Source organism: Toxorhynchites rutilus, chromosome 2, assembly GCF_029784135.1.
Source record: "Toxorhynchites rutilus septentrionalis strain SRP chromosome 2, ASM2978413v1, whole genome shotgun sequence".
Taxonomy (NCBI): domain Eukaryota; kingdom Metazoa; phylum Arthropoda; class Insecta; order Diptera; family Culicidae; genus Toxorhynchites; species Toxorhynchites rutilus.
The window spans coordinates 150,712,223-150,727,033 of record NC_073745.1 but is presented as its reverse complement, the minus strand read 5'-3'; the positions used below and the strand labels follow the sequence as shown (position 1 = coordinate 150,727,033).

The 14,811-nt window shown below is 38.0% G+C and overlaps 1 protein-coding gene across 1 annotated transcript in view; it reads right to left on the bottom strand.

Moving 5' to 3' along the window:
* Positions 1–14,811, bottom strand: part of LOC129770706 (beta-1,4-glucuronyltransferase 1) — a 91,950-nt gene that overhangs the window by 27,044 nt on the left and 50,095 nt on the right. The gene's annotated exons all lie outside the window — the stretch shown is intronic.

The following is a 14,811-nucleotide window of genomic DNA, read 5'->3' as shown; positions in this document are numbered from 1 at the left end:
AGTGGTAATTTTGTTCATTATTGCAAAATATTAGACCCGTATTTTTTTTATTTTTTCGTTAGGGTGACCATTTCCATTTTAGGGTGGTGCGAAAAATAATTTTTTTCAACTTTTCCCAAAAATGACTTTTTTTTTAAAATCTGTACTCTCGAATCACTTAACCGATTTAGATGATCGACATATCAAATTGAGCTAAAAGAATGGATTTTGTTTTCGTAATGATTGATTGTAGTAGCTTTTTGTTGTTTTCGTGGCTTTGGACTAGAGGGCGCTATATTTTTTATATATTTTCTTGAAAGTTGAGGATTTTGTATCTCGATATCAGAGATGCAATTTTATTTGTTTTCAACATATGATTTTCCAAAGTTAACCGATGTTTCGAAAAAAAACAATTTTTTCACCTTTTTTTCTTTACAAAAATTTATAACTTCTGAACTACTGGCTCGATTCAGATGATCGACTTATCAAACTGAATCTTATGAGTTGGTTTTCTTTGAAAAAATATTACTTTTAGGAAAACATTTGATTTTCGTTTTTGTGATTATTGATTGATTCAATTTTTCATGGTCGGTTAATAATAGGGGGCGCTATATTTTTTCAATATTTTTTCCTGGAAAGATGAGGATTTTTCGCATAACATATCTCGATATCAGAGATGCTATTTTTTTTGGTTTTTGAGATATATAATTCCTCATCTTTCAAGCAAAAATATAAAAAAATATAGTGCCCTCTAGTCCAAAGCCATGAAAACAACAAAAAACAACTACAATCAATAATTACGAAAACAAAATCCATTATTTTTGCAAGTTCATTTTTTTAACAAAAGTCTAGCTCATTGGCTTCAATTTGATATGAGGATCCTCTAAATCGGTTTAGTGATTTAAAAGTTATGAATTTTTTGAAAAAGTCATTTTTTGGAAAAAGTTGAAAAAATGATTTTTCGGACCACCCTAAAATGGAAATGGTCACCCTAACGAAAAAATAAAAAATACGGATCTAATATTTTGCAATAAAGAACAAAACTACCACTTTTCATGCAATCGACAACAGTTCGCTGTTACAACGTTTTGACGTAGGATTACGACTTTTGGAAAATATTTGGAGTACAAATAAAAAAAACTAAAGTATCGGTTGTGTCATGAAAAACGTCCAATTTAGAGCGCTTATTTCTCAGTCATTTCTCGTTGGATTTACGAAACTTCAGCACCAATCTATTCGGACAAACCCTAATAAGCTTTTGCATTATACAAATAGAAATGCATAGGTAGCAAATTGATCAAGCGTACTAATGAAAACAAACTGAAATAGTTGCTGGTATTATTCGAATAAAATCAAAACTATTTTATATAACACGTTTGATAATCATCTGTAGGTTGTTTTCGTCAGTGGTTTGTATCGGATTCGCTTATTAAATTGCACATAAATTTATTTTGTTCCTAACAGTATTTTCGTTTCCATTTCTAAACATGGGAAAGAAATATATTTTCAATATTTCAAAACGATAATAGAAGACGTTGAACATATTAATTCAAATGATGCTTTAAGATAGTCGGATAGTCAGATAGTTACAATTATGATAAATTATTTTTGTTTGTCCGATTTAGGGGGGTTTTCACGCAACTAGCAAATACACATCGATTTTCTTAATAAAATCACATATAATCAAGACGAGTTTGAATTTGTTAAAATGAATTTGAATGAATAAATTCGAATTTTCAAGAAGATGCATTTCTTATTGCATGAGTTTACTGTCATCATATTCATCCATTCATAATTTAGGCTTTTCTTCAGAATATTGCCCTTTCTTGGGCATTTTAAAGATGAACATCACTCAATACCGAGAAACTTTATTTCAGCTACGCACGAAGGACAACATAAACAAACTGCAGCGCGCCAAGCGGCTGCCATAGTAACAATGTGGACAAATCAATATCAGCGCATTGAACAAACCATGATCAGAATTAAGGTCATCGAGATGCATTAATTACATCATTCAGATGTATAAATCTGATCCAAATGGTGTGCAAGCATGATGTTTACAATATTTGTAAGTGTCTGAATACGTGCCAAATTATCATCTGGTGGTTGATTAATAGTTAGCTCAAATAAGGGGTTTTTGACATCAACAGAAGGTGGACTTTATAAATCTATTCAACATGTCAATTGGTAAAAATATCCCACAATATCATGAAAAATACTCATTATTATGGTACATTCTTCGCCGATTACCCGAAGTAACCAGACGACGGAAAGTCGCGTCTAAGTTTCGTTATCGGTTACCGCGTGATTGTTGTTTTTTTTTGCCGCTGAAGAGTTCATTTCGCTATCTGGATAGTGAGTGGAGTACCCTGAATGAAAGTGGATAGAGGCTTTCATCATCGGAAAACCAAGGATTGGTTTTTATTTTGTCGCTGCTTCGCCGACATTGGAGTTTTCGCCGAATCATCGTGCCAACAGTACCAGTGCGGGTAAGCTTTTACCGACGACTGTGTGTAGTGGTGTCGTAGGCACATTCCCACCACCAACGAGCTTTCAGCACGCTCCCGTTCATCTGCACTGGAGTGCGTTCATAGGTGAATAACATTAAATATACTGAGAGAAAATATTTAATAATTATAAGTTTTTTTTTGTTTTTGTGAATTATTTTGTGAAATATTGTTTAAAAAAATACTTAGAATATAAGTGAAAATTTAAAATGGCAGAGAGTGGGGGACCTTCGGATATGGAGGTCTCTGACTCTAGTTCCCTCCTAACGGATAAAAAAAAGTCACTCAAACGTGTTCCAAATACGGAAGATACTTCTTCTGGGGACGAGTCAGCTAACCCTACCAAGCCTCCCTCCAAAAAACTAGCAAATCTCCCATCTGCCCTTAACGATCCCACTCTACCTTCAACCTCGTCTTCTCCCTCTGTTCTTCCCGCTCCTTCTCAACCTTCGCCTTCCCACTCTCAATCCCCGTCCTCGCCTTCCCCCCTGTTATTCCCACTCCCCGTGTAAAGGTCTATCCAGAAGATGCGCCCGGAACTGGTCCCTGGGTTATTCTCTTCAGGCCTAAACCAAATGGAAAGGCGTTGAGAGTCATGCAGATCGCGAATGATCTGGCAAGGTATACCTCCGTTTCGGAAATTTCGAAGGTTAGACCAAACAAATTGCGAGTTGTCGTGAATGATCGAAAAGACGCAAACAAGATTGTTGTCGATCAGCATTTTACAATTGAGTATCGGGTCTACATTCCCTCTCACATAGTCGAAATTGAGGGTGTGATAACCGAAACGGGCTTGACGTGCGAATACATTACGAGTGAAGGTACCGGTCGTTTTAAAAAACTGCCCTCGACGACTGTTAAGATCTTGGGTTGCCGCCAGCTCGGAACAGTCTCCCATGAAGGAGAAGAAAAGAAATTTACGCCGTCCAACTCGTTTCGAGTCACCTTCGCTGGTTCAGCTCTCCCTGACTACGTGATGGTAGATAAATTGAGGTTAGCCGTGCGACTTTTTATTCCAAAGCCAATGACTTGTCTAAAGTGCAAGTCAGTTGGTCACACGGCTGCTTATTGTGCCAATAAAGAACGATGTGCCACTTGCGGAGAACAACATGAGGGGAAATCCTGCAGTGCGACTGAGCATAAGTGTCCATATTGCGGGGGATCCCCGCACGTGCTCTCAGCTTGTGAAATTTACAAGAGTCGCTGGGAGAAACAGAAGCGCTCTTTAAAGGAACGCTCGAAGCGCACTTTTGCGGAAATTTTGAAGGGCGCTTCTCCACTGGCCCAACAACAACAACAATCAATATCGACACAAAATACCTTTTCCACGTTGCCAGTTGACGAAATGGAAGCGGTCACAGCTAGCGGGGGCACACCGTGTATTTTCAAAGGGAATCCCCGGCGCAAAAATGTGACCCAAATTTCAAGAACAAGTCCCCCCGGTGAAAACCCCTGTTAGCTTGCCTAAAAAATCGAGTGCAGCGGACAAGCAAAATCAGGTTCCTCGCTTCCGTGGGAAAGTTCATCTTCGAACGACTCAGCACTCGAGGGGACATCAAAAACCCCAACTGTCCCTATTTTTCCGTCCAGCTCAACTTCCCAATCGGGATTTATAAAGTTGTCTGACCTTGTGGATCAAATCTTCACGTGTTTTAATGTTTCCGACTCCATCAGAACCATTGTCACCGCAATGCTTCCAGTACTAAACACAATTTTGCAGCAATTGATGCAAACATGGCCCCTCCTTGCAATGATTATCTCTCTTGATGTCTAATTTAAATAGAGAGGTCGGAGATATCACTGTTTTACAGTGGAATTGTCGTAGTCTTATCCCTAAATTGGATACATTCAAATTTCTTTGTTGTGATGTTTTTGCTCTGTCCGAAACCTGGCTCTCTTCTCAAAATGATCTCTCTTTCCACGATTTTAATATAATACGCTTGGACCGCGATGACAGATACGGAGGGGTACTATTGGGGATCAATAAGTGTCACTCATTTTTTAGAATTGACCTTCCACCTATTGGAGGGATCGAAGCTGTTGCTTGTCATGCAAACATCAGAGGCAAAGACCTCTGTATAGTCAGCTTGTATTGGCCTCCGAGAGCTGCGGTTAGCCGCAAGCAATTTGTTGACATGTGCTCACTCCTTCCTGAGCCACGATTAATCTTGGAAGACTTCAACTCTCACGGAACTGCCTGGGGGGAACAGTACGACGACAATCGTTCATCGTTGATATATGACCTTTGTAACAGCTTCAATATGACCGTTTTGAATACTGGGGAAACAACACGTGTACCTAAACCTCCTGCTAACACAAGTGCTCTTGACCTCTCGCTTTGCTCGAATTCACTATCGTTAGATTGCGAGTGGAATGTAATCCAGGACCCCAACGGTAGTGATCACTTGCCAATCAAAATTTCCATCACCATTGGGTCGAATTCTTCTGAATCTATAAACATGGCATATGACCTCACAAGACACATTGACTGGAAAAAATATGCGGACGCGATTACTCTAGCCATCAATTCCAGAGATGGTTTACCTCCATTGGAGGAGTATAACTTCATTTCTCGTTTGATCTATGACAGCGCGGTTCGCGCTCAAACGAAATCCATCCCAGGTTCCACTTTTCGCCGAAGGCCTCCCAATCCATGGTGGGATAGCCAATGTTCCAAGCTTTATCAGGATAAATCGAATGCATTCAAAGCTTTTCGGAAACGTGGAACCATTGAAAATTTTCAGTCGTATTTGGACCTTGAAAATCAATTTAAAAACTTGATCAAAGGAAAAAAAACGTGCTTATTGGCGAAATTTCGTGGAAGGTTTGTCACGAGAAACGTCAATGAAAAAATTATGGAAAGTGGCTCGAAACATGAGAAATCGCTCTTCAACGAATGAAAGCGAAGAATATTCACATCGATGGATTTTAAATTTTGCACGGAAGGTTTGTCCCGATTCCGCTCCAGTGCAAAAAATTGTTCGAGTTATACCACAAGATAGGTGCGATCTTGATTCCGGGTTTTCGATGGTAGAATTCTCTCTTGCTCTCCTTTCTTGTAACAATTCGGCTCCGGGAACGGATAGAATTAAGTTCAACTTGTTGAAAAACCTCCCTGATGTGGCGAAACATCGCTTGTTGAATTTATTCAATCGGTTTCTGGAACATAATATTGTTCCGGATGATTGGAGACAAGTACGAGTTATAGCTATTCAAAAACCCGGAGAACCCGCGTCCGACTTCAATTCGTACCGCCCAATAGCAATGCTGTCTTGTATACGGAAATTGTTAGAGAAAATGATCTTGTTTCGCCTTGATCGATGGGTTGAAACGAATGGCCTACTCTCAGATACACAATATGGGTTCCGCAGGGGCAAGAGGACGAATGATTGTCTTGCGTTGCTTTCTTCAGAAATTCAAATGGCTTACGCCGAAAAAAACAAATGGCTTCAGTATTCTTGGACATAAAGGGGGCCTTTTATTCTGTTTCAATAGAGGTTTTGTCAGACAAATTACACTCTCGGGGTCTGCCGCCTCTATTGAATAATATGTTATATAACTTGCTTTGTGAGAAACATTTGAACTTTTCTCACGGAGATTCGGCAGTAAGTCGGGTCTCTTACATGGGCCTCCCCCAGGGCTCATGTTTAAGCCCCCTTTTGTACAACTTCTACGTAAGCGACATTGACAATTGCCTTACACAAAATTGCAGCCTAAGACAACTTGTAGATGATGGAGTGGTGTCTGTCGTAGGATCAAACGAATGCAAGAACCCTTACAAGATACATTGAACAATTTTTCAACCTGGGCCATTGGGCTAGGGATCGAATTCTCCACGGAGAAAACAGAGATGGTGGTTTTTTCTAGGAAGCATAAACCAGTAAAACCAAAGCTTCAACTTTTGGGTAAACCGATCACTCATGCTATGTCATTCAAGTATCTTGGGGTCTGGTTCGACTCCAAATGCACTTGGGGGGCCCATATTAGGTATATGAGTAAAAAATGCCAACAAAGAATAAACTTTCTCCGTACAATTACCGGCACCTGGTGGGGAGCCCATCCAGAAGATCTTATAATGTTGTATAGAACAACTATTCTCTCAGTGATGGAGTATGGCAGTTTCTGTTTTCAATCAGCTGCCAAAACACACCTCATTAAACTCGAGCGAATTCAGTATCTTTGTCTCCGTATTGCGTTGGGATGTATGCCCTCAACGCATACCATGAGTCTCGAGGATTTGGCAGGCGTACTCCCACTAAAAGATCGCTTCAATTTATTATCTCTTCGGTTCCTCATCCGGTGTAAGGTTATGAACCCATTGGTGATCGGAAATTTTGAGCAGCTTATCGAGCTAAATTTTCATTCTGGATTCATGAGCTCATATCATGAATTCATCACCATGCAGGTTGATCCTTCTTCGTATATTCCCAACCGTGTTTGTTTTTCTGACTACATCAATTCCTCTGTACATTTTGATCTGTTCATGAAGGAGAAAATCCATGGAATTCCAGATTATCTTCGATCGAGGATCGTTCTAACGATCTTCGATGCAAAGTATGGGGGTATCAATTGTGATAATATGTACTTTACTGATGGGTCCTCTATGAATGATTCCACAGGATTTGGAGTGTTCAACGAATTTTTTAGCACCTCCCACAGTCTTCAGAATCCTTGCTCAGTGTATATTGCTGAATTGGCAGAGATACACTGGGCGCTGGACAGCGTCGCCTCACGACCTGTTGAACACTATTACATTGTAACAGATAGTCTTAGCTCTGTCGAAGCTATCCGTTCAGTGAGGCCGGAAAAGCACTCGCCGTACTTCCTTGAGAGAATACGAGAAATTTTGAGTGCTTTATCCAGACGCTGTTATGTCATTACCTTTGTCTGGGTCCCTTCACATTGCTCAATTCCGGGTAATGAGAGGGCTGATTCATTAGCAAAGGTAGGTGCAATTGAAGGCGATATTTATCAGCGTCAAATCGCATTCAATGAATTTTATTCTTTAGTCCGCAAAAATACCATAGTTAACTGGCAACGCAAATGGAACGAAAATGAATTGGGCCGGTGGCTCCACTCGATTATCCCTAAGGTTAGCCTCAAACCATGGTTCAAAAGTCTGGACTTGAGTCGGGACTTTATTCGCACCTTCTCCCGACTCATGTCCAATCACTGTTCGTTAGATGCGCTACTCTTTCGCATTAATCTTGCCGACAACAATCTTTGTGTTTGTGGCCAAGGTTACCACGACATCGAGCACGTTGTTTGGTCGTGCGAGCTGTATCTTGTCGCCAGATCGAATTTAGAAGACACCCTTCGGGCCCGAGGAAGGCAGCCCAATGTGCCGGTGAGAGACGTGTTGGCTCGGTTAGACCTTGATTACATGTCCCAAATATATGTATTCCTTAAAGCTATCGATCTTCGTGTGTGATTGTCCTTATACCCTTAGTTTTTCCTTTTCCTTTTCCTTTGTGAGAGATCAGATCCCTTCTTAAGAATAAGATGAAATGTAAATACATATTAGATATAAGATAGGTTTAAGAATTGAGTGTGATGAGTGTGATTGAGTGTGTGAGTGTGATCATTGTCAATATATCCTCATATCCCCTCCTTTTCCTGAAGAAAATATGTCACCCTTCTAAACTAGAGTCGACCGCGAGTAATCGGTTTCCTATATTATTAACATTAGAATTAAGGAAAAATGTATATATATACTAGTAACAATACAGTAAGGAGTTCGGCTCCTTTAAACCTATGTAACTAAGCCTGTAAAAATAAACGATTTAAATTGAAAAAAATAAAAATAAAAATACTATTTTATTTATATGTTTGGAACAATTTTAATACCTGATTTGACACAGGTGAGTTGAACTAGAGTATTCAATAAAGTGGACAATCCACGATTATATTTTTGACTGGACAAACCAACATCATTTACTTAACTATTAAAACATTAAAACAACTCACAAAAATCTTTTGACGTAGGATTACGTCTTTCGGAAACAAATTGGGGTACAAATTGAAAATCGAAAATCGAACACATCGTGAAAATTGTCCAAGTTCAAACGTTTATTGCTCAGTCATTTCATGATGGATTGATGAAATTCTTGCGTCAATCGATTTCGGTACTCCATAACAATTTTATATATTGAAGAAAATGTTATATGTCATGAAACTAACTATCGAACAATTGAAAAATCTCAACCCCTAAAAAATCGTCGTCGAAATTGACGACACATGCGGCGGGTCCTCAACAGAGACATCAATACCAAGCTGCCTGGAGGAAATCGACATTGCTAATACATAAAAGTAGGGGGAGCTTTTGTTCCTACTGTAATGTATTCCCTAACAGAGATATCAAAACAAAGGTGCCCGGAGGGAATCGACATTGCAAATATATGCAAGTCGGGGGCATTTTAAGGTGAGATGAGTAAGGTGAGTGATACAATTAATTCTAGCAAATAAAATTTAAATTTGGGACTTAAATGTTGGTTGCTTCGTTAAATTTCATATCAATGACCGATCATGTATTGTGAAAAATTTAGCCCAAATGTAAATGTAAAATTGTATATGGTAGCAGGTGTGTTAAAAATGACTTGAAATATGAAACGATTTATTTCAATTTTCATAATTAAAAACCAAGGTGTGTTCCCGCTCGAGAACGGATCGTTTGGTTTAAGCTGTCTGTTCTTTTGTGTTCATTTTCACCCAAGGAAAGTTTATAATGCGAGAAAAATTAAAAAAGTGGAGAAATATTAAAAAAAAGGTAGTTTCCCATATGCTCTACATATAGTATTAGTTGTTGTTAGTCCAATCTTTTATCTGATACGCATCATCCAACAACTGTTTACCAACTTTCAGTCATCATCACTCGATAAACACTGGTGGAGTGAACAAACAATACGCAACAACCGAACAAGCCACCCCCCCCCTCTTTTCAGGGCCACCGAATCATCTTCAATTAGTTAAACATCATCAATTCTTTAAACATATCCAAAATCAACAGATAGCCTAACGGAATTCTACGTCAAATATACGATCGTGTCATGGACCTAACCCTCCTGTGACTTTTTTTCAAACCGCTATGAGAGATAACTTTTTCTAACCAGACAACCCATGTTGCGGAACTAGTTTTTCGGAAATTATTAAATCGGATTGGACGCGACGAGTTTCATTTGGAAGAACCCTTTCAAGTTTTATCGTATTACTATACCCATACTACACAAAATCCACCATTTGAGGTATCAAACTTCATGAGTTATCAAAACTAGCTTTTTTTTGTGATGAATATTATGATGAAGTTAAAGGAAATTTGGAAAATCGATTTTCCTTTCGATGCCAAATAACATGAAAAGGCATAAAACGTCGAGATCTGGTGTCATCTCGAAAAAAAAATGTTTGGCCGAAATCGACTTTTAGGGACCTGAGAGGCAATGAAAGTACAGGGTCTTTCAGACTAAACGCTCACGCAAAAAAAAATCGAATAGATCATTATAAAAAAAAATATTCGCTCCGTCGATGGTAACACTACATTCCCACTTCGGGGCGATAATATTCGGCTGCTCGTTCAGTCTGATCCGATGGTTTTTAGTGTCAAGATGTACAATTTACAAGAACGTGTATTTTTAGTGAAATAGTAGTACTCGAGCATCCGAAGCCTTAATGAAACGTTGTCCTCTTATGGTAAGAATTTCAACATTTCTCGTCGTCGATTACTTCCTCTGGGGGTACGTGAAGGATCGTTGTTATGTTAATAAGCTACAACTTAAAGAAGGAATAACTGGGATTTTCAACAGCATCGAAGTCGTAATATTAGAGTTGTGCATCAAGAATTTTGTTCACCGTTTAAAACGCGTTATCGAATAAAATAAGTAAAAAAAACTTTTCAAGTTAAACGGTTTCATTGTACATTGTACTAAATTGTACATAATAATGTACTAAAAGCTGGAAAATAATTAGGCAAGTAGCAGTTAACAGTTATCACACCTCTTCTTCATTAGTCAAGGGCATTGATAAGACTAAAATAATACCGCGGGGCATATGATGAAGTCTTATCAATGCCCTAGAGTCTAGGGCCTAGACTAATGTGTGTGATAACTGCTACTTGCATAATTATTTTCCAGTTTTTAGTACATTATTATGTTTAATCACAATGAAACCGTTTTACTTAAAAAGTTTTTTTTACTCATTTTATTTTCTAGTTTTTAGTACATTACCTGTAATAAACATTAGTTATAAAATGACAGCAGAAATAAAGATGTTTTATAAATTCTGTTAGTTCTAATTGGTCAAATTTCTATTAATGTGGGACAACCCTACAGACATACAAAAATACATACAAACAGTTCAAGCCAAATGAAATCATTTAATAAAGTAATTTACCATTTTGTAGTAGCAGCCATCTTAGATTTGGTTTTTTCATAAATAACCGTGTTCTACTAGTCAAGCCCTTTCATTTGATACTCATATTGAGAAAATATGTAATCCGCCATTTTGTAGCGGCCGCCATCTTTGATTTACATTTTTTATAAATAACTGTGTTCTTCCAGACTGCCATGTTCATTTGATACCTTATTGATGGAGTTCTAAAAAAATATATATGGCGCCATTTTGTGGTGGCGCCCATTTTGGATTTGAATTTTTCATAAATAACTGTATTTTACTAGTCCATTCATTTCATTTAATACCCATATTGATGAGGTTTTAATGAAATATGTGATCCGCCATTTTATAACGGCCACCATATCGGATTTTCAAGATCATGAAATACGCAGTTTTATATTGACTGCAGAGAAAAAGGCGTGTTCCAAATTTCAGATCAATCGGTCAACAGGGTACTAAATAAAACATTTTGGCAGTAGCACCATATATTTTAGTCCTTACATGGTACACCATAGGATCTATGGTGAGAAATGCACCTTTTCATTTTTTTCACGCCATTCACAATAGCTTTGAGACAAAAATATGAAAGCAAATACTGAAAGTACATCTTACTAAGATGTATCGGTCAATATTTTCAAACAATTTTTTCACCAAAAAAATCAAATGCTAAAAAAAATTTAAATTAATTTTAATTTTCATTTTAATTTTTTTTTTATTTTGAGATTCAGTACTACTCTAGTTTGTATTCAAATTTCTTCCTACGTCTATTTTAAGTATATGCGATTTTTTTCACAATTTTTAGAGTGTTTTTCGCGGCACAACAAAAAGTATATATATATATATATATATTCAGGCATTTCAAGATTTTCAAAAACAATTACTTGAGACCCACTTTTGCCCTAATTGTTATTTAAATGCGTTCGTATGTGTTGTTTTTTCACATGTAGCGTAATTTTTTCTTGATTTTTTAAGAGGATTGCGAAAAAAAATATTTTTTAGTCTTTGGGCATTTTTAATTTACTTTGAATTTAGAGACCCAGTACTGCTCTAATATTTATTTGAATTTTGTTTTTTTACATGTCTAAATTTTGTCAGTATATTTAGAGCGTTGTGCTGTACAAAGATTTTTTTTCTTGTATCTTAAAATATATAATCTTCACATTACCAAATTCATAGGAGTCAGCATTACGATAGAGCTCTGTGAGAAAAATTAAAGTACTTGTGGAAAGATCATTCCGATTAATGAGAAGAACACTTGAAAAATCCCAATTATTATTATTTTTTATTTTGATCTGTAAGATTGAAAAATTTGGACAAGAAAAAACGCAAAAATTTATCTCTTCTAGCATGATATATGCGAGTCACCACTCTACCGCCTCACTGAAAAATACGATTTTTCAACTATTTTTTCTATTAATGTAAGATGTACCATTTTCAATTTTCAAAATAAAAATCGCTTGCTATCTTGAACAACTATAAATTGAGCTACAATGTTCTTCGAAAAACGGAAATTGTAGTGCTATGTGGACACAGAAAATGGGTATGTTCCCTAGGGTGACCACTTTGCCCCCACTTCCCCTATAGAAGACAGTCACAAATACAAAAAATAATCTTGTATTTGAATGAAAGTTAATCGGTTAAATACATGTTTGTTTTTTTATTATTATTAGTTCGTTTATTTTTACAGGCTCAGTTACTTAAGTTTAAAGGAGCCGAATTCTTAAATATAATTTTAAAACTGTATACATGTAAGCAATTTTCTTACATCTATGGCTAGTAAGGTGGAAAACCGATTACTCGCGGTGTACTCGAGATTAGAAGGGTGACATATTTATAGGAGAAGGATGGGATATAAGGAAATTGTAACAATGTTGATGAACACTCAATTCTTAAATCTATTCGCATATCTATAGTGTATTTACATTTCAACTTATTCTACTATTTATAGCAAGGGGATGAATTACCCGCAAAGGAGGGGAAGAAGGGTATAAGAATATCACGTATACTCGAAGATCGATAGCTTTAAGGAAAACATATATATGGGACATGTAATCAAGGTCTAACCGAGCCAACACATCTCTCACCGGCACATTGGGCTGCCTTCCTCGGGCCCGAAGGAAGTTTTCTAAATTCGATCTGACGACCAGATACACCTCGCACGATCAAACAACGTGCTCGATGTCGTGATAACCTTGGCCACAAACGCAGAGATTGCTGCTGGCAAGATTGAAACGGAAGAGTAGTGCATCTAACGAACAGTGATTGGACATGAGTCGAGAGAAGGTGCGAATAAAGTCCCGACTTTTGATCCACGGTTTGAGGCTAACCTTAGGGATAATCGAGTGAAACCGGCCCAATTCATTTTCATTCCACTTGCGTTACCAGTTGGCGATGGTATTTTTGCGGACTAAAGAATAAAATTCATTGAAGGCGATTTGACGCTGATAAATATCGCCTTCAATTTCACCTACCTTTGCTAATGAGTCAGCCCTCTCATTACCCGGAATGGAGCAATGTGAAAGGACCCAGATAAAGGTAATGACATAACAGCGTCTGGATAAAGCCTTCAAAATTTCTCGTATTCTCTCAAGGAAGTACGGCGAGTGCTTTTCCGGCCTCACTGAACGGATAGCTTCGACAGAGCTAAGACTATCCGTTACAATGTAAAAGTGTTCAACAGGTCGTGAGGCGACGCTGTCCAGTGCCCAGTAAATCGCTGCCAATTCAGCAATATACACTGAGCAAGGGAACTGAAGACTATGGGAGGTGCTGAAAATTTCGTTGAACACTCCAAATCCTGTGGACTCGTTTATAGTGGACCCTTCAGTAAAGTACATATGATCACAATTGATACCCCCATACTTTGCATCGAAGATCGTTGGAGCGATCCTCGAACGTTGATAATCTGAATATCCATGGATATCTTGCTTCATGGACAGATCAAAATGCACAGAGGAATTGATGTAGTCAGGAAAACAAACACGGTTGGGAATATACGAAGAAGGATCAACCTGCATGGAGATGAATTCATGATATGAACTCATGAATCCAGAGTGAAAATTTAACTCGATCAGCTGCTCAAAATTTCCGATCACCAATGGGTTCATGACCTTACACCGGATGAGGAACCGAAGAGATAATAAATTGAAGCGATCTTTTAGTGGGAGTACGCCTGCCAAAACCTCGAGACTCATGGTATGCGTTGAGGGCATACATCCCAACGCAACACGGAGACAAAGATACTGAATTCGCTCGAGTTTAATGAGGTGTGTTTTGGCAGCTGATTGAAAACAGAAACTGCCATACTCCATCACTGAGAGAATAGTTGTTCGATACAACATTATAAGATCTTCTGGATGGGCTCCCCACCAAATACATGTTTCAATTCGATCCAAAATTGGGGATTAGAAACATCGCTTCAGTGTGAAGATAAAAAAATGAAAGATGCATGCCCGAAGGAGAAGATTTTTTTCTTTATTGAGCTCGAAAACAGAGCTGAGCAAAGCCAACGAGAATAAGCTACAGTTTTTAATACAGTAGGTAAATTACTGAGTGACGATTCGTCAATGAGAGTGTAATTTGTGAGGCCCTGGTCAGAAAATCTATCTTTATTATCAAGGAAGGGATACTTTTCGGGCCTTTTTTGCAAATTGGTAAAGTGCGATGTTCAAAAGAACGTTAGGCTGTATAAACTAGAATAAATTAAAAGACCCAATGTCACCATGTTCCTGGAATTATTCGACCAGATGCACATTTCCTGCAGAATTCCACAACCGGACTGAGATGCAAACGAACAAAAGGTGAAAGCCGTGCGTAATAAAACGCAAAAGCAATCGTCACCGAGCAAACAAGCACCGTTACATTGGTGACAACTCGCGGAGATAGTTTTTTCTCCTGTCTATGTGGATTTTACACTCTCCGAGTACAACGGCGTTGTCGCCGA